This window comes from Podarcis gaigeae (assembly GCF_964106915.1).
Source record: "Podarcis gaigeae genome assembly, chromosome: 2".
NCBI lineage: Eukaryota > Metazoa > Chordata > Lepidosauria > Squamata > Lacertidae > Podarcis > Podarcis gaigeae.
Window position 1 is genome coordinate 39,645,357 of NC_139679.1, and position 26,385 is coordinate 39,671,741.

General features: G+C 41.9%; 1 long non-coding RNA gene across 1 annotated transcript in view; it reads left to right on the forward strand.

The window, feature by feature from the left end:
- The window catches only part of LOC310838507, a 178,210-nt gene that overhangs the window by 89,895 nt on the left and 61,930 nt on the right, over positions 1-26,385 (forward strand). The window contains exons 2-5 of the long non-coding RNA XR_014560997.1: positions 22,897-23,066; positions 23,610-23,715; positions 24,731-24,766; positions 25,195-25,418. This is a non-coding gene — a long non-coding RNA (uncharacterized lncRNA). The remainder of the gene's footprint in view (positions 1-22,896; positions 23,067-23,609; positions 23,716-24,730; positions 24,767-25,194; positions 25,419-26,385) is intronic.

Here is a 26,385-nt window from a genome sequence, read left to right on the forward strand (position 1 = left end):
AAACTTGGCTTCCATTTTTTTCCTTTATAAATGAAACATAAAATACATTTATTCCACCCACAACACAAGAATCTCTGTGGAGAGAATACTTGAATTGATAATATAGAAATAAACATATTACTTGTGTGCTGTGGTCTAAACCACTGAGCCTCTTGAACTTGCCGATCAGAAGGTTGGCAGTTCGAATCCCTGCTATGGAGTGAGCTCCCATTGCTCTGTCCCAGCTCCTGCCAACCTAGCAGTTCGAAAGCATGCCAGTTCAAGTAGATAAATAGGTACCGCTGTGGTGGAAGGTAAATTGTGTTTCAGTGTGCGCTGGCACTTGGCATGGTCCTCAGTGCGTCAGTAGCGGTTTAGTCATGCTGTCCACATGACCTGGAAAGCTGTCTGCGCACAAACGCCGGCTCCCTTGGCTTGAAAGCGAGATGAGCGCCGCAACCCCATAGTCGCCTTTGACTGGACTTAACCATCCAGGGGTCCTTTACCTTTTTTTTTTTTTAAACTGCATATGAAACTTAAAGTACCACTGGACAAGTTACTGTAATTATATATTGCTATTGTACTTACAGGAAAACCAATAAAAGTTATTTGGATAAAATAAAATAAAATAAAAAACTTCAAACATCAGACATATATATCAACCCACAGACAAGAAGTGATTTGCTGTGTTTTTCATGGTTACTGGTCTTGTGAATAGCTTTCAGATGTTGAAAATATGTCAAAGCAATTATAATGCCAACCAGAAGGTCTAAGAAATAAACCCATTGTGGCTTCATCACATTGTACCCATGTCAAAAGGACCAACCGAATAAGCTTTTTAGAATAAAAAAAGAATCTAACTTCAATATGCTGGCATTAAAGGGTAATATAATCCTTCAACAAGGATAATTTAAAAAACTCAAAAACCTGAATAAGTTAATGGGTGACTGGTTATATAAATACTAAAGTGTACTTTACTCTGGCAAGGGAATAGATTGGAAGAGCCAATTACCCAATAATAAAACAGTGCCAATTCAAATTACGAGTGGATAAACTTACAAAAGTTGCAAATTAACTGGGCTTGATGAAGTAGCATTTGAAAATAATTCAGTGGCTCCAATTTCTAAAGAAGAACAGACACTAGGGCATCATCTTTATGTTTAAATCAATGAATATATAAGAACCTATGAATCCTACTCCAAATTGTTGTATGTTAAAGAGCTGAAGGCAATATATGAATCCAAAATGAGGTTAACTCCTTCCAGAGTAGGGAATGTAAAATGACCCCTGTATATAAAGATTGTACAGATATACAGCTGTTATGTTCCGATGAAATCCCCATGAGATTTTCTACTAGATTGACTGCATGGTCTGGCATCCTTCGATACTTTGGCACAACTCCATCCATCAGCCCAGCAAGTAGCTTGATATTGATGTCATTTTCAGGAGTGCTGGGTGGCCCTAAGCATAGCTGAGAGAACTGTAGCAACCCATAATATAAAAACCTGCAGGACATGACTTAGAGGCTATTTCTGAATAAGTAGTGGATAGCTACAGGCCAAGGTTCCTGAACAATTAAACTTACAAAATCTAAAAGATCAAAGGCAGCTAGTTTCCAGGAATGTGTTGAAATTGAGGTAAAAAAGCAGAGTGAGAAAAAGGTGCGATGGACTGACTTAAGGCTTTGAGTGGCTTCTTGAACTAGTCACTAATCCCTTGAAAGAGCATCTCAGAATTAAAATTGCATGGCTTATTGGTCATCTTTTGCCCAGAACACATATATCTAGTGAGCCATGTGAATGTTGAAAGTTGAGAGAAGCATACTCTTCTTTTCATATTATCTGTAATGATTCACCATCTTACAATTTTTTATTTACTGCATTGGAGTTGCTGGAATAACTCAGCATCTGGGAGATCAGCCAGCGCCTGCTAGTCCATCAATTAACTTTGAAGAAAGTCGGCCAAAAGAAGAACTTTGCACTCCCCATCCTTACAGTTCATAAAAGGCTAAAAAAAACCAGGACGTGTCAGCAGCAGAAATCTATATTGGCCATTTATGGGACAGGTAACAACTTACTAACCAGGAATGGAACTGCAAACACAAGGCACCTGGATGTAAATCAGCCACTGCTAGATTGATATGTGGGTTCCCTCAATAGTTCTGACAGCTCTGGTTTCAGTATGGATCACCATACTGTGGGGGACATACTGCGGGGGATGCTGTCACTGTTGATGAGATGATTAATTGGTCCATGAACCCAGCCCTTTATGTTCAATGACCTGTACAATACCCCAGGCTAAAACTACGCTAGCTCTAGGCAAAGAGACTTCCGCCACAGAAACTTGGCGAACAGATGAGAGTGGGGGCCCTGAACTGTGGGAGGCTCCATGGAATCATTGTTTTCTATCTCAACACATGCTTGAAGGAATTTTTGGAAGTGTGGCTTTGCTCTGTACGGAGTTAATGGGCCTCTTGGCCACTATTGAGACCCTAGTGGGGTTTGTTGAAAATGGCACAAGGCATAGAATTGTTCCTTAACTAGGGGCCAATTTGAAGGCCTTGAAGCACAGAGTTTTAAGAACTAAGAAGATGCACCCATAAACAGATTATCAACTTGAGGATTGGGGATTCAGGAGATCAGCTATGATTAAGAGAACTATCCTGGTTGTCATTTCTAAAATCAAGTACTTCATGTGACCCTGCAAACAACTAATAGGAGAGATTGCTTTTCTTCTATTTATTTCCGCACATTCTTGGCAATCGCTGGAGTAAATAGATCAAATATTCATGTTATGAAGCTCAGCTGATGAACATTTATCACATCCTAAAAGCTTATTAAAGGGAGACACATTACAGTTCAGTTAGCAATGAAGATTATGTTGATTCCTACCGCTCTTCCTTCTCAACTTTCTTCAAGTCTTTCCAAATGCAAACATGTGAAAGCTCAAAGAAGGAAATACGTGCATGCCTTCTCCCATTTATTCAGCACCACAATACAGATGGCACATAACTGTTACCCTCTTCAGAAACATTACAGTTAGAATTGATGAATTATCGCCTTGCATATGCAATTAGTGCAAGTCTTTAGGGAGTATCCATGTGGACATGTGTGCTCCTGCTTTATGTTGATGTGTTACCATCTTGGGCAGTTTGCGCAATGCCATAGAATGCTTATACATCAGCTCCATGCTAATTATGCAACCAAATGGAGGATGTAGTCAGCAGAATGCACAATTGTTGTGCAAACATTTATGATGGATTCATAGGATCCATTCTGATCATCAAGTGTCACACTGTTGATTTTTATATTGTGGGCCCAAGGGCACGGAATACAACACAGTGCCTTGGGATGAAAATGGGAACAATTTTACTGATTACAGATGTCAGTAGGCTTTGGCATAGACATTGGGCGTGGATCTTGAATTAACCTGTACATTTGCTGGTTGATTAAGCTTGTAGACTCAATCCTGGATTTAAGGATCACCCTATGATGTGCACTTTACTTTGACGAGTGGTGAGGGGGGCTGGTCTCCTACCCACCCACTTTTCCTGGGCTAAGGATCCAACCCAATGTCTTTTCCTGCCACTCGAGTTGGCCTCTCACCTCTCACCACCAAACCACTCACATCTGCAACCAATCACATAGGCTCCAGTAGGTGTTGTCAGGAGCCCAGGCTGCCATCTTGATAGCACAGCACACAAGTTGTAATTAGGTGGAAGATTTATTGTAAAACAAACTATCAGCCTTGGACGCTCTATCGGAGCTTCCATACCTTATGATTCAGTTGACCCTTCTGATGAGTTCTTCCTGCTTCTGCAGAATACCCTGAACCTATGACCCTTATATTTCTGGTTTTGTTTCCTGTCTAATACCTTTCCCATATGTCTACTCCTTGGGCTCATAGGATTAATTGCCCCCTCTTCCGGTGAGGAAACGCTCCCCCTCCTGCTTTCTGAGCCTGCCTGTGCTTCTTGAGCGAGTTGGCTTCTCTCCATCCCACCCTCTGCTAACATCGTATCTGCTGTCTGAGAGAAATGCAAGCTTTCCTGCTGCTGGCTGCTTCCTAATTCATGCTGTGCCTCTCTACTTGGGGCAGATGTGTCCATGACCGGTGTCTAGCAACCAAGCCTCATTCCCCATGGGAGGCAGATGCACTACATCAGACCTATACAGTTCTGCCTTGTCAAACATTATACCAGGGTGCCAAATCACCCAGCCCCAAATTGCAACACCACACACAGCATTGTCCTGTTCATCCTTTTCATGCCCAGTTTATGCATGCAGGCTCCATAACATCCCACCATTGCTGCCATTCCAACATCTCCAACCACAGGATGAACATCTGGGGATGCACTGAGTGAAGGACCACCTGGTCTGAGGCTGCTGATAAGGTGAGGTTGATACCCTTCCTGCCAGCTAGGTTGTTTCCCCCCCCCCCCAGCTGTATCACCAAGACATCTGGCAGACCACAAACTGTGAAGCAAGATGTAACCCACTGCCTTAGGTCATCCCAATGCATGCCCCTCTGACCCAACCATGTGATACGGGTGCTGTCATCCAAGCCAAACTGAGCACTCCAAGATGTTGAAGATGTGTGCCCTTGGGCCCACTGCATGATACTGTGGCCACAAATCCAAACCTTCTCATGGCCAGCACCTGAACAGAAAACCATCAAGAGGGAAGAGTGAGACCAGCAGTTCCAGTGTAATGCCTGTAGGCAGATGAGCACCACCGATCCAGGGATTTTGTGCAGGCGGAGGAGAAACAACAACAGAAGGCTGTGGTGGCTGCACCTATGTGGAAGGAATGGTGGCATACTCTAAAGGGTCTATCCTGCACATGAAGATGGCCTTCTTAAATACAGCCGTGAATTGGCTCCTGGACAGACGAGGACCATTTGCATGCACTAGGAGCGGGCCATGGTTGGCTGGCCTTGCACCAATGAATTTTTTTAGGTCTACCACGGGGCAGAGTCTTGGGTGGGGGGAGGCCTTCAAATGGACTGTAGCCCCTCTACCTAGCTGGTCAGTTTTCTGAGGTTCACACACAAACCCTGAGGGATGAGTGGGAGAGGTGCACATCCCCTATCATGATCCCCTTGGGCTCATGGGGGGCAGCAGTGCACTTCCTGACACATAGAGTGCCAAGAAATGCCAAGGAACAGGCCACCTGGAATAGCTGGGTCTCATATTTGGACCAACAAAGGGTGCCCAGCATTTTCCAAATATTCATAAGGCAGTTATAAGTGATAGGTTTTCTAGTGTCTAGGGCTGGAGAGTGACCTCGGCACCAACCTTCTAGCAAGCTGTGCATGTGGAAGTGATTGCAGGGGTCAGGCCATGGTCTTGATGGCCAGCCCCTTCTCCTTAAGGGAGATGAGGTATTGTAGATTATCAGCCTCCCCAGTGAGGGAGGCACAGGACTGAACTGTTACCCACGCCTTGAAGGTTTCAAAAGAAAAGAAGGCCCTAGCATAGGTATAGGCTGTCATGGTTGCCACAGAATGCCGTACTCTGTATTACATGTTTCCAGTGATCCATAGGTCTTCTGGGAAGGTGACTAACAGCATCTGAGACTCAGGGGCCGGAGCTTAGAAGTGATTGAGGGGCTATTCTCCCTCTGAGCAACCTCTCTGCACACCTCAGGAACATCTTTAACTTGCCACTGGACTTCAAATCTAAGGTTTGTTGAAGGGTCTATGCCTGTAATCCTATTTTAATAAAGATCTGAAATCACTTTGGTGTGTGTGTGGGGGGGAGAGAGAGAGAGAGAGAGAGAGAGAGAGAGAGAGAGGTTTTTTCATAATTTTATACATTTTAACATAACCATTTCAAACATTAAAGTACAAGGTTCTTTTGAACCTTTGGACCTCCCTCCCTCCCTCCCTCCATGGCTTTCATGTTTAAGATTAAATTTGCTGCATCATTTACCTTTATCTATCTGTTAAATAACCATAATAATAATAATGATTTATTTATACCCCGCCCACTCTGGGCAGCTTCCAACAAAAGATTAAAAATACATTAAAAAATCAGTCATTAAAATCTGCCCTAAACTAGGCTGCCTTCAGATGTCTTCTAAACGTCAGGTAGTTGGTTGTTTCTTTGACATCTGATGGGAGGGCGTTCCACAGGGTGGGCACCACTACCGAAAAGACCCTCTGCCTGCCTCCCTGTAACTTTGCTTCTCGCAGTAAGGGAATTGCCAGAAGGCCCTCAGCGCTGGACCTCAGTGTTGAACGATGGGGGTGGAGACACTGCTTCAGGTATACTGGGCCAAGGCCGTTTAGGGCTTTAAAGGTCAGCACCAACACTTTGAATTGTGCCCGGAAACATACTGGGAGCCAATGTAGGTCTTTCAAGACCAATGTTATGTGGTCTCAGCGGCCGCTCCCAGTCACCAGTCTAGCTGCTGCATTCTGGATATTTATAATTATGATAAATAGTTCCACACTGCAAGTGTCATTACATCTGAAATCACTTTGGGTATACATTCCTGAGCTCAATGCCTGGTCCCAGCTCTTCTATCACCTACAAACACACACACACTCTCACACACACACACACACACACACACGGTTTCAGGAGTGCTTTACTGAGCACTAGGATAGGTACATTTTTCAACAGTTTCTCCCTTTTTTTCTGTTAGATGCATGCTTGTGTTAGAATATTGTGTTATATGTGCCTAGTGCTGTAAATGTATACTGTTAAGCTTTATTGTTAAAATCGTGTTATTTTTTTCTAATAAATTCCTTCTTTTCCTATAATCTCCATGTGGGCACACCTTTGTAGTCTGGGAAGATTCAAAAACACACAGAGAACAGCACTTGATTTGACAGGGAGCATATTTTTAAGAATGCAGGGGTTTCACACAGGACCCCTGAATGCACTTGCCTATGAGCTCCTAATAATAATGGGGAAAGTGGTAGTTGTACTTTGAAGAAACAGGGCTTGAATGCTTCCATGCTGGAGAGGATTCCCACTATATTTAAAGGCTCAGTACAGCAGCTTTAAACCTCTAAATATTATATATATATATATATATATATATATATATATATATATATATATGCTTTCGTAGATTTTCACGGGTACAGGAATGCAGGTTTTGGTGTCCTCGGGTGTCTTCCCGTGTAAAAGTTGGGGTGTCTAGGCGACGTTTCGACGAGGTCTCACTCGTCATCTTCAGGCTGGTGCTTTCGGCTTCTTGTTACTGGAACAGAGCGGGATCTCAATGTTTGAGTTCCTATAAATACTGTAGAGGGGGTGTGGTGTCTAGCCTCCAATGTTCTGGGCAGAGAGGAAGTTCCCAGGCTAGTGTGCCTTTTCTTCTTTTGTTCCTTAATTACTTGAGAGATACCTTGAGTGATTTCTTGAGTGATATCCTGAGTACCACTTAGGTGGGTCATTAGGTGTGGATTAGTTGCTAAAGTCTTTGTGTCTTGACCTCTTGAACTTTGTGAAGAGTTTTCCTGAGAAGATGGCTGTATTGCACTTAGTTGTGCTTTGGCTTGGCTTCGTGTATAGGGGCGAGCTGTGGTTTTGTGGCTTGTGTCAGCCAGATCTGTGTAGGGATTGCAGGGGGGTGCAGCATCCGGAGGTGCCACCATGGATTGGCTACTGGATGGTGTCAGTAATTCATCTGTGGAGTGGTACTCAGGATATCACTCAAGAAATCACTCAAGGTATCTCTCAAGTAATTAAGGAACAAAAGAAGAAAAGGCACACTAGCCTGGGAACTTCCTCTCTGCCCAGAACATTGGAGGCTAGACACCACACCCCCTCTACAGTATTTATAGGAACTCAAACATTGAGATCCCGCTCTGTTCCAGTAACAAGAAGCCGAAAGCACCAGCCTGAAGATGACGAGTGAGACCTCGTCGAAACGTCGCCTAGACACCCCAACTTTTACACGGGAAGACACCCGAGGACACCAAAACCTGCATATATATATATATATATATATATATATATATATGCAAAATTCTTACTACAAAACTAGCAGTCTGGAGGGCCCTACAAGCTTACTGACTTTCAAGTAAAGATTTACCGGTACCCTACTACTACTGAACATCCACATCCACCAGGCGAATTGTATAAAGGTTATGAAGCTCAAAGAACATTCCTCTCGACCTTTTGCAGAGATCATCCCTGCACCCACTACAGTAATATGAGATGCTCAGTTACTCTTTCTTAGCCTCAGCCACAATCGTATGTTAGCATTAGGAAATGGCAAGACATTACCAGAAGGTTAAGAAATCAAGAAGAGAAATGTTTTATTATAGAATGGGGGAAATGAATTGATTATTTGAAGAACTATTGTAAACAACTTAAATCACTAGCAAGACTGATATAAAAATGTGCAGTGAGAATAACTCAAATAGAATGTCAGGGATGATGATTAATAATAATAATAATAATAATAATAATAATAATAATAATTTATTTATACCCCACCCATCTGGCTGGGATTCCCCAGCCACTCTGGGTGGCTTCCAACAAAATATTAAAATACAATAGTCTGTCAAACATTAAAAGCTTCCCTAAACAGGGCTGCCTTCAGATATCTTCTAAAAGTCTGGTAGTTGTTTTTCTCTTTGACATCTGGTGGGAAGGCAGGCGCCACTACCAAGAAGGCCCTCTGCCTGCTTCCCTGTAACTTGGCTTCTCACAGTGATTGGACCGCCAGAAGGCCCTCGGCGCTGGACCTCAGTGTCTGGGCAGAATGCTAGGGGTGGAGACGCTCCTTCAGGTATACTGGGCCGAGGCTGTTTAGGGCTTTAAAGGTCAGCACCAACACTTTGAATTGTGCCCGGAAACGTACTGGGAGCCAATGTAGGTCTTTCAGGACAGGTGTTATGTGGACTAGTAGATAGATACAAACCGGATGTGCAGTGAGGAAGGATATAACATAAGTAACTGAAGAAAGGGGGGAGGGGTTGAGGACTGGATGTTTTAATTGGATTTGTAAAATTGGATTTACGAATTTCACCGTCTGAGTGGTGACTTTGAGAACAGTATGCTGGACTAGACAGGCTACTGGCCTGGTCAAGCAGGGTTATTCTTATGACAATGCACTGTTAGTTGTCCCCTGTGCTACAGAAGTTGGGCATTTAGTATAAGCAGTCCCAATGGGCAGGTGCATGAGTGGGGCCTCTCCATATATTGCTGGAAAGGGGAAGAGGAGAAGGTGATGGCAACGTAGTTGGAGCAGAAGTGCTACAATGGAGAAAGCAGTGAGGAGGTGGTGCTGGGTAACTAGCAGTTGCTTGGCCATGCTGCCATCACAGTTACCCTAACTGAAAATATATTTTTATGTAGGATAGGGATAGGGAAGCTGTGGCCTCCATATGCTGTTGGACTTCAACTTCTACCAGTCCCTCCTCAGAAGATGGGAGACTCTGGAGAGCCACAGTTTCCACCACTGTGCTGGAGGATCCTGAACAAAAGCTCTCCTAAACAAAAACTTTATTCTCAATATAATAGGTAAGGGGATGCCTGACAGTTAAGTCCAGTTGCAAACGACTCTGGGGTTGCGGCACTCATCTCACTTTACAGGCCGAGGGAGCCGGTGTACAGCTTCTGGGACATGTGGCCAGCATGACTAAGCTGCTTCTCGCGAAACCAGAGCAGCACACGGAAACGCAGTTTACCTTCCCGCCAGAGCGGTACCTATTTATCTATTTGCACTGCATGCTTTCGAACTGCTAGGTTGGCAGGAGCTGGGACCAAACAACAGGAGCTCACCCTGTAGTGGGCCTCGAACCACAACCTTTCAATCGGCAAGTCCAAGCGGGACACTGGTTTAAACCACAGCGCCATCCGCTTCCCAATATATATATATATTCTCAATATACTAGTCTGCAATTCATTTTATACAATTAGCTTATACAATTAAGTCTTCTAATCTGGTAAGGAAGTGGCCTTTCCCCCCCTACTAATACATAAAGTTTTAAACTTTTTTCTGTTTCCCCCCACATACAAAATAATCAATGCCATAATTCAAAATAAATCAAAATAATCTATTGCCATAATTTCATTTTATTTTTGTCATGAAAATATGTTTATCTTTGGAAGTACATTCATTTTTATTGCTGCAATTCTTCCCGAGAAGGATAATTTAAGATACTCTCATCTCTTCACATCTTTCTTTATCTCCTTTCCCAAAGTATTATATTTTAGTGCCTGCCACTGTTCATTTACTCTTCAGGAAAAAAATCCCTAAGTATTTCACTGATTTATTATGAATCTAAAATGTTGTCTTATGTCCAAGAGTTTTTGTTCTGTAAGGTAAAAAGTTAAAAACTCTGGGTTGTTTGAATGCTTTCAAATTATAGATTACTTATATAATTGATTGAGGTATTTAGGGCAGAGGATTAACAGCACGATCCTAACTAGGGGAAGCCAGCATAAGTTACACCAATTTAGTTCATGATCCAATGAATCCCTTGAAGGGGCGAATGCTGGCTGAGTGGAGTGAAGAGAAGCCATCAAAACACAGAGAGCTGACATTGCCATGGAAACAGGGCCTACCAGTTGTTACCCAGAGGAGAGTTCCCAAGCACTTTTTGGGGAAAGCAGCTCATACTCACCAGTACAGGAATACAAGCAAACAGGGAACACATTGTACAGTGCATCCCTAGTAATGCTCACTGTGGCAGCCAATCAGCACACCCAGGACGAATAAACCACATGCTCTGCCAATTGCATAGCCACATATAGCAAGAGCACAACACATCACAACCTGACAAACAAACGCACATGGAGCACATCCCATGCCCCGCCCTATATGGATGCTGTCATCAACCACAGTTGCACTGCCACCACCCCAACACATTCATGGAGGGTATGCAGTGCCATGATTGAGGCAGTGGTGGACTCTTGCCAGAGACACCCAGATTTGTAGAACCCATCCTCTACCCAAACTGTCTTAAGGAGGAATAATGACCCCGGAGTAGACAGCTGAAACCTCTCCATCCATCACAGCACCATAATTTTTAGTTTGTCACGCTCAAAACTGCAATGATTGTCACCTTTGTTTCAGTGATTTCTTCAAATGTGCTCCCCAGAAAATGTGGTTTAGGTATGGTCACCTGTCCAACCACTTCCACAATGAGCACCTGCGTTTTCACAGTCCATCATATAATAATCTAATGGCTTCTGATGTATTGTTTAGTTCTAATTATGATGAGAATGTTATCCTGTTTATTATATAAAATTTGCTATGCAGTGTTTTTTTCACTTGTTGAAATGAAGTTTAAAGTAACTCCCCCCCCCCCCGCGTGCCCCAAGACGTACAATCTATAATCCTTATAGGAGTTTTACACTACTGGTCAACTTGGGAACTCTGCAGTTGTGTTTTGATATAGCTGTTATACTTCATTCTCAATGAGAACATTTGAGATTTCAATGGCATGAGAAGCAATTCTACTGTGCATAAAGTGATCTGGTCTCCATGTACTAGATTATATGATTGGTATTAACATGTCATTTCATTAGTCGAATTTAATTAGCCATGTGGTGAGCAAACAAACAAACAAAACCACCTTAAGTCCCAACAGTCTTTCTACCAAGAACCATAGCTGTCAACTTTCCCCGTTTTTTAAGGGAAATTCCCTTATTCCAAATAGGATTCCTTGCAATAAAAGGGGAAAGTTGACAGCTATGCCAAGAACATGTTATTGAATAGCTGGAATTTTTTTCCCCATTTCCATCCCATTTTGTAGCTTCTTTGACAACTTCTTGGGCTGCGACAATTGGGGAGGCAGGGCAGGGAGAGAGCTGTGATACAGTAAGTTTGCATAAGCAGTGGTGTTGCTAGTTCTCACATTTTCACCTAGGCACATAGGATCTTAGATTACTGTTAGGGCCTCATTTGGGATTGATAAGAAAAGTGTATGTCATAGTATCGCCTCAGTATCACAGACATTGATATCCTGTCAAGATGTGATTTACTTTTTAAGGGTTTGACAAGTGAGCCACACAGAGACTTTTGAAGGAAAGAAGGAAGAACACCCGGGTAGGTTTGTTTTCTGCTTGACAGGCACTAAGAGTTAAAAACAAAGCCCTGATCAAATTATTTTCTGTATGAACTGCCAAGCAATTCAGCATTACAGAATATTGCATGGGGTTACAGTGGTGCAACGCCTGCCAACCTAGCAGTTTGAAAGCACCTCCGGGTGCAAGTAGATAAATAGGGACCGCTTACCAGCGGGAAGGTAAACGGCGTTTCCGTGTGCGGCTCTGGCTCGCCAGAGCAGCGATGTCACGCTGGCCACGTGACCCGGAAGTGTCTCCGGACAGCGCTGGCCCCTGGCCTCTTGAGTGAGATGGGCGCACAACCCCAGAGTCTGGCAAGACTGGCCCGTACGGGCAGGGGTACCTTTACCTTTACCTTTACAGTGGTGCAAAGGACACCATATGAGTTGGTCAAATTTGCCAGAAGGATAAGTTGCTTTAGACTCAGCATAAACCATCTCTAAGGAGCCACCTCATTTCTGAGCCTGTCATCTGTGAGACAAGTCTGGGAACCATATCAGTTTTTACTGGGCCCTTAGCCTTTGCCAAGTTTGTGCCTGGAGTTGCAAAAAGCCTGCTAAAGAGACTTGTCTGCTCTAGCTTAAGTTGCTAACAAAGTATAGTAATTACACAGATCTAATTTCCAGCTGTCATGCTGAGCAATAATTAATATTAATGATCAAGAGGTGTCCTTGAGATAGTTTTGGTCTCTCTGGCCTTTATTCTGATAAGCCAAAGCTTGTGCCATGGGGGAAAAAACATTCTACTGTTTCCTGTCCTTTCCTTCAGCATTGTAAATGGCACTTCTGAAAGCATTATAATATCCATTATACTGTTAACTTTGAATAGATAGGAAGAAACTGTGATGAAGTGTTTTGTGGGGACAAATCACAAAAGTCACAAAAGTGATTGTGCTGATTTTGGTAGTGGGCTGCATGTGCATGATATCTGCTGGAGGGGCAAACCCCCCCCCCACACACCTATACATAAACTCCTGCAGCAATACTGTCCCTGATGTAGATTAGGGAGTACAGAGAGATGGTTTGGTACAGAGGATGCTGGATACAACTAGGAGGTTCTGATTTGCGATACAATGCTTGTAATGCAGGGGAAAAGAGGGAATCTTTTGCGGTATCCTCTTTACCTATTAGCCCAGGTCTCATATCCCATGATGGGAAATCAGGGACATGTCTATTGACCCTGCTCCCTCAGATATGTTCCTGTCACCGTCCTTGCTGCCCACTTCAAATGCTAGGGCTGAATGTTAGCAGTCAAGCACTACTTGAGTGGATCTCCCTGCATGTTCTAAGGACCTTTCCAAGCTTGTTAATCGTGCAGAGAGAATACTTGAGTCATATAGGCTTTCTGCTGTAGTCAGTCAGTCAGTTCCTAGCTCAAAAAGGACTGTAGGAATGTGACAGGGATATTCAATTAATTTGTCCCCACTCCACCCACCCTCTGCAGTGATAATCAAGGGAATACAAGTAAACAGGACTGCTGTTTTTAGGAGGCTGTTTTTACTTTGGCTAAATCTACAGGAAGTTAGGAGGTGACCCTTGTAGATACCATTAAGTTCCCCTATTTTCTCTGATAATCTGAGTAATAATTTGGGACAATAGTCCAAGCCACTGCTTCCCAAAGTTGGGGACATACATAAACAAACAAACAAACAAACAAACAAACAAACAAACAAACAAACAGATAGGCAAAGGAAGTGGTCACTGCATCTGACATCAGTAAATTCAACATATGTACCTTGACTTCACACAACAAATATATAATAGGATCCTATGGACCATGGACATGGTGAATTACATAAATCCCCATAAACTTGGCAACTGGCAGGCATAAATATTGCAGTTACTAAGGTATATTGGGTTATGGAATCATTTAGGGAATGACCATCATCAAGCATCGTTGCTAAGGCTCAGGAACAGGGTAATTTGAGAAGACCCAGAATAGAAATTTGTTCATTGTGTTTACCACTCTGGATAGAATAAATTTGATTATATTGTACTAACACACTGGATGAAATGCAAACTTATGTAATGTTGTAACATTATGTTGTAGCAGGTTGAAGTATAAAATGCAATACAATTATGTGATCTGTAGGGTGTTTAAAATTTGTGATGCACAGAATACAAATTGTGTAGCTTTTGCATTCTTCTTGAGCAGAAACTGTCAGCATGCCTTTAGCCTTCTGTGTTGGTTTGATGGCAGTTCATAAGAAATGGGGGGGGGGGGTGAGGGGGTATGTTCCATCTGAAGCAGAGTATATACAGAGCACCAGCTGATTTGATACAAAACATTTGATACCGAACTGAAACCTGTGCCTGTAGTTTGGAGAGAGCTCTTCTAGAGCATAACCAATTAAGTACTTTAGGTGGCAAAATGGCCCTAAGCACATTTGATACAAAACATTTGATACCGAACTGAAACCTGTGCCTGTAGTTTGGAGAGAGCTCTTCTAGAGCATAACCAATTAAGTACTTTAGATGGCAAAATGGCCCTAAGCACAGTTTGGACATGCATCAGAAAGCTGTCCATAGCACACACCCTCAAGTGTTTACTGACATATATCTTTCACACTTTGTTTACTCAAGGAAATATTGGAATTGTACCATTGTAACTCAGCTGTGATGCGAAGAAGGAACTAAGCAGTCTCTAAACTGACTCTGAGCAGTTTTTAAAGCATGGCAAGGAGTACATTTCTGCTGCTGCACAGCATAACATTTTTTCCAAAGTTTTTTTCATCCCCAAGGAAGAGGAACACCCAGAGAAGCTGTTGAGCTTTGGAGTTTCAAAGTCAGGAGATGAAAGACTGTCAGGTCAGAGTAAGACCTGAGAGGATATAACAGTTGCTCATGAGGCAGAATGGTGACCTTTAGAATAACAGCATATCTTCCATAAGCTAACAGCTGAAGCAGGCTTTAAGAAACTTCTTCCTCTAATTAGATAAAATAAGAATATCCACACACTGCCTCTTGACTTCTAAAAAGATCCCAAGACTCAGTTTGCATCTGTAGTAAATTCCTTTCCCTTTCTTCACCCTTTAAATTCTTTTTCTTTGCCTTCTTGGAAGGACCTGTTAGCAATGCATCCTAAGCAGTTTTGCAGCTTGGGAGCTGAAGCTTCCCTCTCTTATTGAGATTAGGGGCCCGATTCTCTGTGCACCTTCTGTAAATTCTAGCGCCAGTGATACTCTTCGAAAAGCACACAGTTCCGAAACACGATACAGAATGCCTGTTATCTCCACTTTGCACCACTGTGTTTTGCCAGTTAGAGAGTAATATTTTCCAAAGAGCTAAGCTTCAGTTTAGACACTAAAATCAAAGCTAAAACGACTTTAATCATTATCACCAGCTATAATATCCTTCTAGTAAAAGCAAAGGTTTCCTCCTCTGGTCTTTGGTAATTTAACCAAAGTGCAGGAGTTTCCAATTTCCTCTGTTTCTGACGTTCAGGCTCAAATACATAGCATATCCAGATGGTCCCATCTCAAACATAAAATGCTGTTTCTGAAAACGAGATTTTTTAAAGGAGCTGATTGATGTTTAAGTGGTAGCATAAGGGTATACTAATAATTTCCTGAATGCAGAGTGACAAGGCAAGTTGCCCTCTGTATGCCTTTTAACTTTTCCAGCCTAGCAAACTACGTCTACCTTTCCTCTGTAGCCTTTCTGACTGTTCTGCAGTTGATAAATTAGTATGTCCTGTCTGCAAAAAATAAGATAAAAAATAGTACAGTGATAGAGCACAGGCTTTGTATGTGGAAAGGTCCTGCACAAAAGAGAAACTACCCTTAGAAGGGAACTCAATTTGGCATACAAAATTGTGCTCCTATCCTGGGACCAGCATTTCCTTTACAAGCACATCTCCAAGGAGCACATTCAGTCAAGCTATTTTTGCCGATGTCATTTTCACTGCTCCCCAGGGTTAGGTTTCAGCCATAAGAAGCTTATTTTTCGCTGACATGTTATTACTTGTGGTGGGTGTTTGGAGCTCTCAAGAGAGTGAGTGCAGCATGTGTCCATCAGCTGTGGAGGGAATATGATCTGGGCCAAATATAAGAACTCTGGGATTTATGCATTTGTTTTACACGTTACAGGTTCATTTAAAGAAATGATACCCTCATATAGACCATCTATAGTGCTTACAGACTTCTCCCTTGAATAGATATTGCTGTTGCAGTATAATGCACAGGGCCTTCTTTGGTCAGAAGCCTTTTAATATGTGTACCATGAATGATGGCTGCTTTCCTGCCTGCCTGAGGGGGAAAATGAATAGCCTTCATTTCAGATTGATCATGAAGATAGGCAGGTAAAAAAAGACCTTTGAAGGCTCCTTTTGCATCCTCTATTCATTAAGTGAGTGAGCACATTAAGAAAATGTGTTGTTTAGAAACACTGCTAGATCATCACCTCTCAGAAATAAAGTAGATTTGATTTCTTTGATTGGAAAGGGCTGAAACTGCTCTTGCTGCAATCTTTCAAAGAGAGCCATTGCTGACAGAGATTATTGTTCACATTTTTTTAGGTGATTAGGAAACATAATATTGCAGTAGTAGCTAATTCACTCCTTATCTCCCATAATCAAGGGTCTTGGCTATCATTAAGTGTTTGGTGTAACATTTGGTGAATTCATTATGAACAGGTTTCTTTGTATGCCACTTTTAGGACTCCATTGCCTAGGGATATGGGTTTTTTGGTTTTGGTACATATTTAAATGTGAATCTACCTAATTCGCTCCTCTGAAAACAGTACACAAACCAAAACATGGCTATCCTTTTAAATTTCCGCTTCACTGAATTTTGGGATCAGGTTCTTTTTACCAAAAAAAAGTATCCAAAAGTACATAAATTAGGGCAGGGGCTTCTCTCAGGTGTTCTGTGCCGTGTCCACATTAAACTGTCCTCTGGATTCTTAATTGTATTTATTTTACATCTTTTACTTCTTATATTAAATTTTATTGCATTACAGAATTTTATGGAATTCAAATGGTAATATAATATAATAAATAAAAAGCAATTAAAATACAGTTAACCCTACAGCATCTAACACAGTGCATTACAAATGCTACAGCATGAGTAATGATGATGATGATCTCAATACCCTCAGCAATTTTCAAGTAGGGGAGGAGTTTGGGAACCACTAAATTATGGGACAGTATGCATAAGAACTCATATCTTAGTGAAAATAAGATTAAAATGCATTATATTATGTACCATTTCTTTAAAAATGTGTATATAGGTAAAATTACATACAAAAATGTGCACATTAGAAGAATTTGCAATAAAATATTGATGAATTTTTTACAATTTTTTTTAAATCACAAACTGATGTGGTAAACTAAACTTAAGAGCAGAATAATGAAAATGACAGATTTGTTCATCCTACCCCATGCTTTTTGCTGTTGGTTTTTAAGGGCTGGTTAATGTGTGCTGCCACCTAAGAGGGGAAGAACTGGAAAGTGGACACTCGGCTGCCTGAGAGTCTAAACTCACTAAATCTCAAGACAGTGTATAGAGAATTGTCATTTTTCCCCCTCTGCAGCCAAAAGATTCTGCAAAGTTTTTAAGGTAAAGCCCCAAGATTCACTTTGTGGAGGGAGGACTTCAACTGAAAAGGAGCTTCTCCAGATTTTGCCATAGGGCAAGTCATGCAAGCCTCCTTTATAACATCCAAATATGGGTGTTAAGACTTAAATAATGGCATTACCGAGGGGGGGGGGGAGTTGTGTAACCTCTCATCAGATGGTGCCCCTGATGTTTGCACAACCACATAGTTCAAAATCCCAACGGTACCTATAGCATATCATGGCTTTCCCCAGACCCTATCCTTTCCACACTCCGTTCTCAGGCTATTCCACTCAACCTTGACATTTACTCCTTGTTCTTTATGGGCAAGCAGTCAGCATGCATCACAATGTGATTTTTCAGAAATAATTTTATATTCTCAGACTCTGGGACCAATACAGCTTATTATATGCTCAAGCCTAATGTGATGTAAAGTAATTTGAACAACGCTATCAGGCTGAAAATAGGAAATAAGCATACATTTATATATGTCCTTATCTCCTTTTTTCAGGATAATCTCCTATGGCAGTATTTTGAGTAAGAATAAATTTTCAAGTTACATGTTGCCAGGCAGTCAGCATTAAATTAAATACCCAATTCATACCAACAATTCTGGTTATAGTCATTGACCATTTGAGTAAATCTTTCCAAATGTTTTATAGTCATTGACCATTTGAGTAAATCTTTCCAAATGTTTTATAGAAACTTGCAAATTTAGTTTTTTGTTTTTTTAAAAAAAAGGAAAAGAAACTTGTAATATGTAATATTCTTCCCAGATAATCTCCAAATTAAGTACTTCAAAACCCCATTTTGTATGAATACTGCTGATCTTCCAGATCATGCCACTGAATTGCCATCAGACCCTTAATTGCCATCAGACCCTTAATTATTTTCATCTCTTTCCAAGTCTACAGATTGAAAAATACTAACTTTTACGTAACTTGTATAACCTGTGTCTTTCCCTGTAAATCCTCTTTAGTTTTTTTTAACCTGGTACCCTCCTGAAACATTAAAATTCCAATTTTAGCTGATTTTTAACACAGCAATAGTGCTTAAGATCGGGCTTGTTTCTAGGGGCAGCCATGTGTCCTACTTTACAGAGGATGGTCTTCTATAAAGGGGACAGCAGAGGACAGCACTCTCTCTGAAGAGTTCATTGGTCCGAAACTGTTTTAAAAACAAATAACTTTAAGAAGGGAAAACAGGAGCCTTGGTGTTGCTCAGAAATAATTTGCACTCAGATAGCAAACAAGCAGGCACCTGGGTCACTTGCTCACAGTTTCTCCAATTATGATGAGATGTATAATTTAATTTTAAAAATTGAATTTGCAATCATTTTTAAATTGGCTTCGATACAGGCGGTGAGCATTTTGTGCTTGTCCAATTAACGTGCGGCCACTGACAAACAGGTCCTCTTGGACATGGAAGAAGGCAGAACAGGGGATGGAATGGGGTGTAGCAGAGTTGAATGGGGCAGAGTGGGCTTATGCGTGCTCCATTGATGCACATGGGGGCCAGGAATGGAACCCCCATGCCAAATGGTTGCTGACTATACATATAAATCAGGATATGCAAATTTTACCCAAATCTGTGTCTTCTTTTGACTGCTTTTTCTTTTTGTGTGTTCTATACAGGCCCCACTGATTATACCCCCCCCCAACACACACACAGAGCTTATATTGTGATGTACATTAGAAGGCCATTTGTTTTATGTGATCAACAAATAAAAAGTTATGCAAACTTTCAATGCTACATGAAGAGGGGGCATGTGTTCAAAATCTCTGAAAATATTCCCACGGAAATGGGCAAGCTGCTCTGTGAGACATTTTAGCACTTGGTAGATAGCCTGACCTATAAATGCATGAAGTGTTGCTTTCAATTAGCACGTCGTGTTTGCCTTTGTCTGCTCATTGTTGTAAGGCTGACAAGGATCACAGGCCATGCATTCTCTGGCTATGTTTGTGTTGTGAATCAGCCAAAGGCATTCCTTTTGGAATAGATTCTACACACATGGAGAAGGCCTATTCCAGACATAAGGCCATTGGGATTGTTTGAGGATATTTGTAATGCCTCGCTATCTATTAAAGAGGGAGTTATTCGCATAACAAGGACGTTTCGCACTCCAGTGTTTGGCTTCCAGCATAATACAAAGTATCCAGATTGTTTTCTCTACAATGTGGGTACAGGCAGTGCAGGCTGGAGGCATTCATCCTGTCCACTAAGCTCCACTGCAACTGTTTGTCATCTCTTTCCCATTGTGGACTAACCAGATCCATGTAATGTTTCGGGGCATATCTGACTTCAGGACCAGATTTGCAGTTTTCTCCTAAGTTTCCTACCAGTGGTGCTTTACATTTTTAAATTCTGAAACAGAAACAGAGTATTACATCCTTTAGGGACACAGGTGGTGCTGTGGGTTAAACCACAGAGCCTAGGACTTGCCGATCAGAAGGTTGGCGGTTCGAATCCCCACGAGGGGGTGAGCTCCTGTTGCTCGGTCCCTGCTCCTGCCAACCTAGCAGTTCGAAAGCACGTCAAAGTGCAAGTAAAAAAATAGGTACCGCTCCAGCTGGAAGGTAAACGGCGTTTCCGTGCGCTGCTCTGGTTCGCCAGAAGCGGCTTAGTCATGCTGGCCACATGACCCGGAAGCTGTATGCCGGCTCCCTCAGCCAATAAAGCAAGATGAGCGCCGCAATCCCAGAGTCGGCCATGACTGGACCTAATGGTCAGGGGTCCCATGCCTTTTTAATACATCCTTTATCTAAGGAGCTCAGTGTAGCATACATGGTTCTTTTCTCCATTTTATCTTTACTCTGACTGGCGCAAGGCCACCTAGTGACTAAGTGGGGACTCAAACTACCATCTGCCTAATCTTACACCCAACACATTTACCACTGGCTCCAAATTAATAAAATTAGAATTCCAAATATGTGTGAAATTGAAAACATTGGGTAAGGGAGCAAAATTAATCCACTACTCTTCATCCAAATTCCCAGCCATGTTTACAATGGCTGCCTGGCACATCTAGTTGCTGCTTAGCGACTTCTCTTGAAAGAAAAATGAGCACAACTGTGCAATCCCAACCATGTCTGCTCACTCAGGAGTCCTATTGAATTCAATGGGGTTTACTCCTAATCCTATATGGGATTAGGACTCCAGTGTAAAAAAGTTCCTGCCCTTTCCAGGAGTTGTTCATATTCTTTCACTTGCTTTTCTGCTCAATACACCCCTAACCAAGGCAGCTTATTATGTTCCTATATAAATAATAAGTTGGAATGAGTTGGTGGGCTTTCCATGTGAGGATAATGGATCATATAAGCAGACCCTTAATTGTGTTACTTAAAAATAAATTTGTTTTGGTCTCAAAGCTCAAGGGTGAGGGAAAGCTGAAAACAATGCAGTTAAATAGGAACCTATTTAGTTACAGTGGGCCTGCCCTCCAGTAGACGCTTTTGGGGATTTGGTCTTATATGGAATTATAGTGTGTTGCGCTAAGAAATATTTATTTCTTAGATACTGTATTTTATTGTATTACAATTTGAATTTTGTTCTATGTGGTACATGCAATTTGGAAGAATTCAGAAATAACACTTGTTAACGCATACTTTATTTGGAACCATTTACAGTTTTTGTCAAACACTGCTTTTCTGCCCAACACTGATTTTCTGTAACTATATTTTAAAAATCATACAACAGAAAGGCACAAAAGAAAGAAAAAAAGCTGATAGAGGTAATCATCTGGTAGATACACCCCAACCAACAAATAGTTTAAAAATAGATTTTAAAAAGTTCATTTTGAAAACTGACATGCTTCCTATGCTTGAGCTGCAAACTCAGATCCAGCTATGTCGTGTATTCCACAGCTAGTCCCTCCCCACACCCCACCATTAAGTGTCATCCAGAGATTGAAGGCCTACCTAAGAAGTCAAGGTGAATATTACCCCTGGACATAAATATCCAAATTCAAATTGTAAACCGTCTTATGTAGCACACTTCTCTTCTGGATGTGATTTTGCAACACTGGAAAAGAAGAGATGCAGGGTCACCAAAAACTGTGCTGAGAATCTAGACTCCTCCCTCTTTCCGAACTGTCACCTGGCAGCAGCCATTACATCAGGCTGTAATAGAGGAAGGAAGAAAAGTGATGCAAGGCCATCATCAGATTTGCTGTAAACCCAGGCTCCTTCCTTCCTAGTCATTTGACGGCAACCATTCCAATGACACAGCTGAAAAGCCAGCCATGTTTGGCTCCTCCCCTCCTTGAACTTTTCTACCCCAGCTGGTCATTAAAAGAACTTGTAATTAAGAACTTGTGCTTGGGTTTGCTTATTTCCACCTCTCTCTCTCAATCTCATGGTTGTTTTTTTTAGATTGCAAGCCTGAGGGCGGGGCCTCACTCATCTGTAGTGACCTGGAAGACTTGCTGGGCTAAAGAGTGTGATCCAAAATTCTTCAGATAAATAAGCAATAAATAATTTAATCAGAAAGTATGTGGACAAATAAAAACTCCTCCATTCACTTCATTTAACAGTTGAAAAGGTGAGGTCCTAACTGCTTTGAAATTAGGAGCAAAGTTCTTTTTACATCATCAGAACAGCTAAAATAAAAAAATGTGGGAAGCAGGAGTAAATTGGGTGCAGGAAAATAAAAAGAAGTGGAGTTGCTAGGTGCAAATCCTAAAGAAAATGGGTGGTGTTCAACTATATTTTACTCAGAGTAGACCCAGCAAGATTAATGAACATAACTAACTTAAAACTTAATTTCAACAGGTCTACTCTGAGTAAAACTTAGTTGACTGCAACCAGTGCTTTTTCTGGTAAAAAATAAATAAACAAGGTCCTGGTACTTGTATCTTGATAAAAGTAACATGGGTGGCAGCTCATAATGGCTGCCATGGGCAACAAAAAGGAAGTGCTTGTACCACCACAAAAAAGCACTGAATACAACACTATACCTTTAAGGGCCTAGTTCCATGGTCACTGAATAAGAACATGCCATATTTCTTCCTCAGGACTGAGAGGCAATTTAAGGGAAGGGATGGCAGTAATGGAAAGAGGAGCCTAGTTTGCTGTGTTCAAGTCCTATGTTGCGGTATCTCTCTCACACACACAAAAAGTAGGATTATGGCATTTGAGTGCCTCCCTATTCCTTATGATACTGCTCTGAAATTTTGACTTGAGGCTTTGGCCTGCCTCCGATTTAGCCAAGGTATTAATGTGTTTCTAAAAACATTCCCTGCGGGATTTGCAGCTTTATAGAGTCGTGCTCAACCATGTTTTCAGTATTAGCAGAAATGCCTCAAGGGATCATCTTTTTCCAACAGCATCCTTGGACTTCAGCCGCTGTCCTGTAACCAGAGAATGCTCAGGAATCTTGGCGCTGGGTAAACAAAAACAAAACAAAAAAGTACTGGAGCCATCCTGCTCCCAAACTGAATGTCTCCTCTCTACACACTTCTGTTAGGATTCTTCCAGGCTCTGCACCATGAAGATGGTAAGGCTAGATTTTTCTCTGCTTAAAATAATTTTTTTTTACCCTGCAGAGATAGTACTGTTGGGTTAGATTAACCTTTTTTAAAAAGGGACTTTTTGTATTCCTTTTGCCAGGATGTTGTGGTGCTTAATTGGGGCATCCGCGAGGAGATCTCCTCTAACAGCTATAACTGTTGCAAGAAAAGTAGGACTGAAAGCATTAAATTGACTTAATCAGGAAACACTGTGATGTTCTAAGCTTTGTTCTTTAACGAATTGTTGGTTAGCCATGAGTGTTGACTGTTAACCACTTGGGCACACTCGTGTAACAGTGGGCATGGGCACAAGCACAACAGATGATGTGTGTACCATTTCGCTGGGTTTGGGCTTTTGAACCAGGCACTGATGACATGTGAGAATAACATCAGTCACAGAATGAGAGAGACCAAAAAACATCATCCTGATGAAGACAGAGGTAACATCAGGGAAATGGAAATATAGAAGGAGCGACTTCAAATAATTCACCATAGCTGGGAGGGTTAATAAACTTCTCCTGTCTCTCTAGTCAGCAGCAGGTATTTGGACACAGGGTCTCAAAAGGACAGGATGAGGCTCAGACATGCTCATGCCTCATACATCAAAACAGCTGAAGGGTTCCTGTTACACAGCTGGTGAGTAATATGACAAGGCTGAGAAGTTCGTACTGGGGGGCGGGGGGAGTGGAGAAAGGGGCTTAAGGCAGAAGCACAGCAAAAAGTAGAACAGGAGTGCAATAAGAGCAAGACTGTGTGATCTAAAAACTGCCATCGGACGTTTTCCATCTCTGTTGTTTAGTACACAATGAAATTATATACATTTCAGGATCTAGGTGGATTGACTTGGCTCCTAAACATAGTCTCTGGATTCAGCTCATTAATTAAAAAAATGGAATTTCCCCATGCTTGAATCTTTGATGTACCCATATTTCATGGTTCTTAGATTCTTGGAGACAAGGCAGAACACGGAATAATAATGTATAGGGATTTATGGAGATGAGAAGAAAAGATGCATACAGGATGTGGAGAAGATGATATATTACAGAAACATGTGGACAGACCACCCTATAGACCATAGGAAGCCCCACATAGCTGCTCCTGTTTCTAAACTTTGAGCTAGGGGTGGAGAACCTTTTTTTCTCCTGGGAAGTGAACATTCTGAGAGTCAATCCTTCAGAGGATTCATGGGCCTGAGCCATAAATGGATGAAGGGTAGCTCTTTTTGTCTCTTTCTTTCTCTCCCACCCCTCTCTCTCTGCCACCCATTTCTTCCCGTTCACCTGCATGAAATTAGTTCAAGTGCCACCCCTGCTTTAAGCAAACACTGGCTACACATTTTCGGACTGTTTCTTCATCTAGGAGGTTCTTGCCTAGAAGCCTCTAATGGTTTGCATATCCCAGTGGCATAGTTTATTGATGGTGGTGCAGGCTGCCAAACATCTCTACAGAGGCTCAGCAATGCTGAGCCAACATCAGCATCGTTGAGTTCTGCCCACTTCTTGACCACTGCATGCATAAAATCTGCCCCCGCACAGTGTGGTGCTGTGGCAACCAGTTCTTGAGCACATTGCTGTTGCTTCTCATTGAAACAGTAAAGAACTCTTAGCTCTCTTCTGATAATCTGATTAAACATCTCCTTCCTTAATTTCAGTTGATTGTGAGGACTTAATCTTGAACAAGTTGACAGGTGTATATCATACATTGCCATGCCAGTCAAATGCAGGTTTCCAGGACCTAGATCTATCTTTCCATCATCTGTTCTTTATTTCCCTTGAGTTCTTTGAAATGGTTGGTATTTTTCTTGCAGAAGAGATCATGTCCACTATTGAATTAAATACTACAGCTGCTCCTAGTTGGCCTGCCCTTTGTGCACAAAAACCCAAAGCACTTTGATCTTCTTAATCACATTTATATTGCAGTTGTTCTTCCTTCCCTTTCTCTTGCTTGCATTTATACATAATTTGTGCCCTAGATTATTTCCTACCCTCTTATCTTTATTTTTTGCCGTGTCTTTTATCACCAGTTTATACTGCATGTGTTCTATATATATTACATCACAAAACCAGAAGAAGTGGCTAAGTAATTGATCTTACTATTTTGTTATTGGTCTTGTAGTAGCTTGAAGAAATCTGGTTCCATAGTGAGAAGCTGGAAGGAAACACTGCAGTGCGGTTGTGGCTGATGCCCATTGGGACTTGTAGGGCAGAAGGTTGGAAGTTCAACAGTATTTGGAGCCTGAGCCAATTCTAGTTTTGTCCCAACCTGCTCCCTGCTGAATTCTACAAGGGCAACACTGACACTGAGGAAGCTGATGGGCAGTGCGACTCCTTGGACTGGGTGTAAGTAGGAAGGCAGGAAGATAGAGGCTGAATAATACCAGATTGAGGGCTCATTCACTCTCACCTTTTGCCCCAAGCTTTTTAGGTAGAGGTCTGCATTTTCCCAGTCCATATCCAACTGCTTTCCCCACTCTGCTCCTTTCTCCAGGAAAATCCGCTCTTTAACGTTGAATCAGAACAAACAGCAATTCAGGGTTTCTGTGAATTGTCATTTGCTCCAATTTGGTGGTAAAGAGTAGGCTTTTGCAGGGAAAGAGTAGGTTTTCTTGGGGAAATCGCTGAGGCAAAGAAGAAGAAGACAGGAAGTTTTGAAGCATAAGCCTGTGTCTAGAAATGCAGAACAAAGAAAGTATGGCTGAGCCCTTAGGTTGGTGGAGCAGTTCCTTCTTCCCCCTAATGGTCCAGCCTCCAGTGCTGCTGTGTGTTGCCTACTTTTTGTTTAAAGGCTACAGCCCTCAAAAATATGTGACTTGCCTCCATAACAGAAAGGTATCCCACATCACCCTTCTGTAGGACTTATTGCTGGTCAGGTACAGAAGCAACTTGCTGCTCAAGTGTAAGGAATATCCACTCACTCCTTCATAAGGTAATCTTAACAGGCACACTTCTTGCATGGAAAACTGGAACCCATGTCACTCTCTTCTGTCAGCACTGTCACAAGAGTAGAGCTGCTCTCAGGACAGCCTTGGGTGCATCACACTGATTGCCTCTATTTTTAAACTTTCACCCAGTAATGTTCCTTTATGGACATTCGGGACCCATGTTTTTCCTGAGATCAGTTACCTTTGCATCAGCACTTACCAGCTGGTGGACAGACTTGAGTACAGAAATAGGGTGTCAATGCCGAGCGACTCCTGTCCTCCATGTATGGCAATGAAATCTGTTTTCCACCCTGCCCTCGTTAATGTTTCACTTGAACCTGATAATCCATTTGCAAGCTCTTCCACTCAAATGCACAGCCATATGA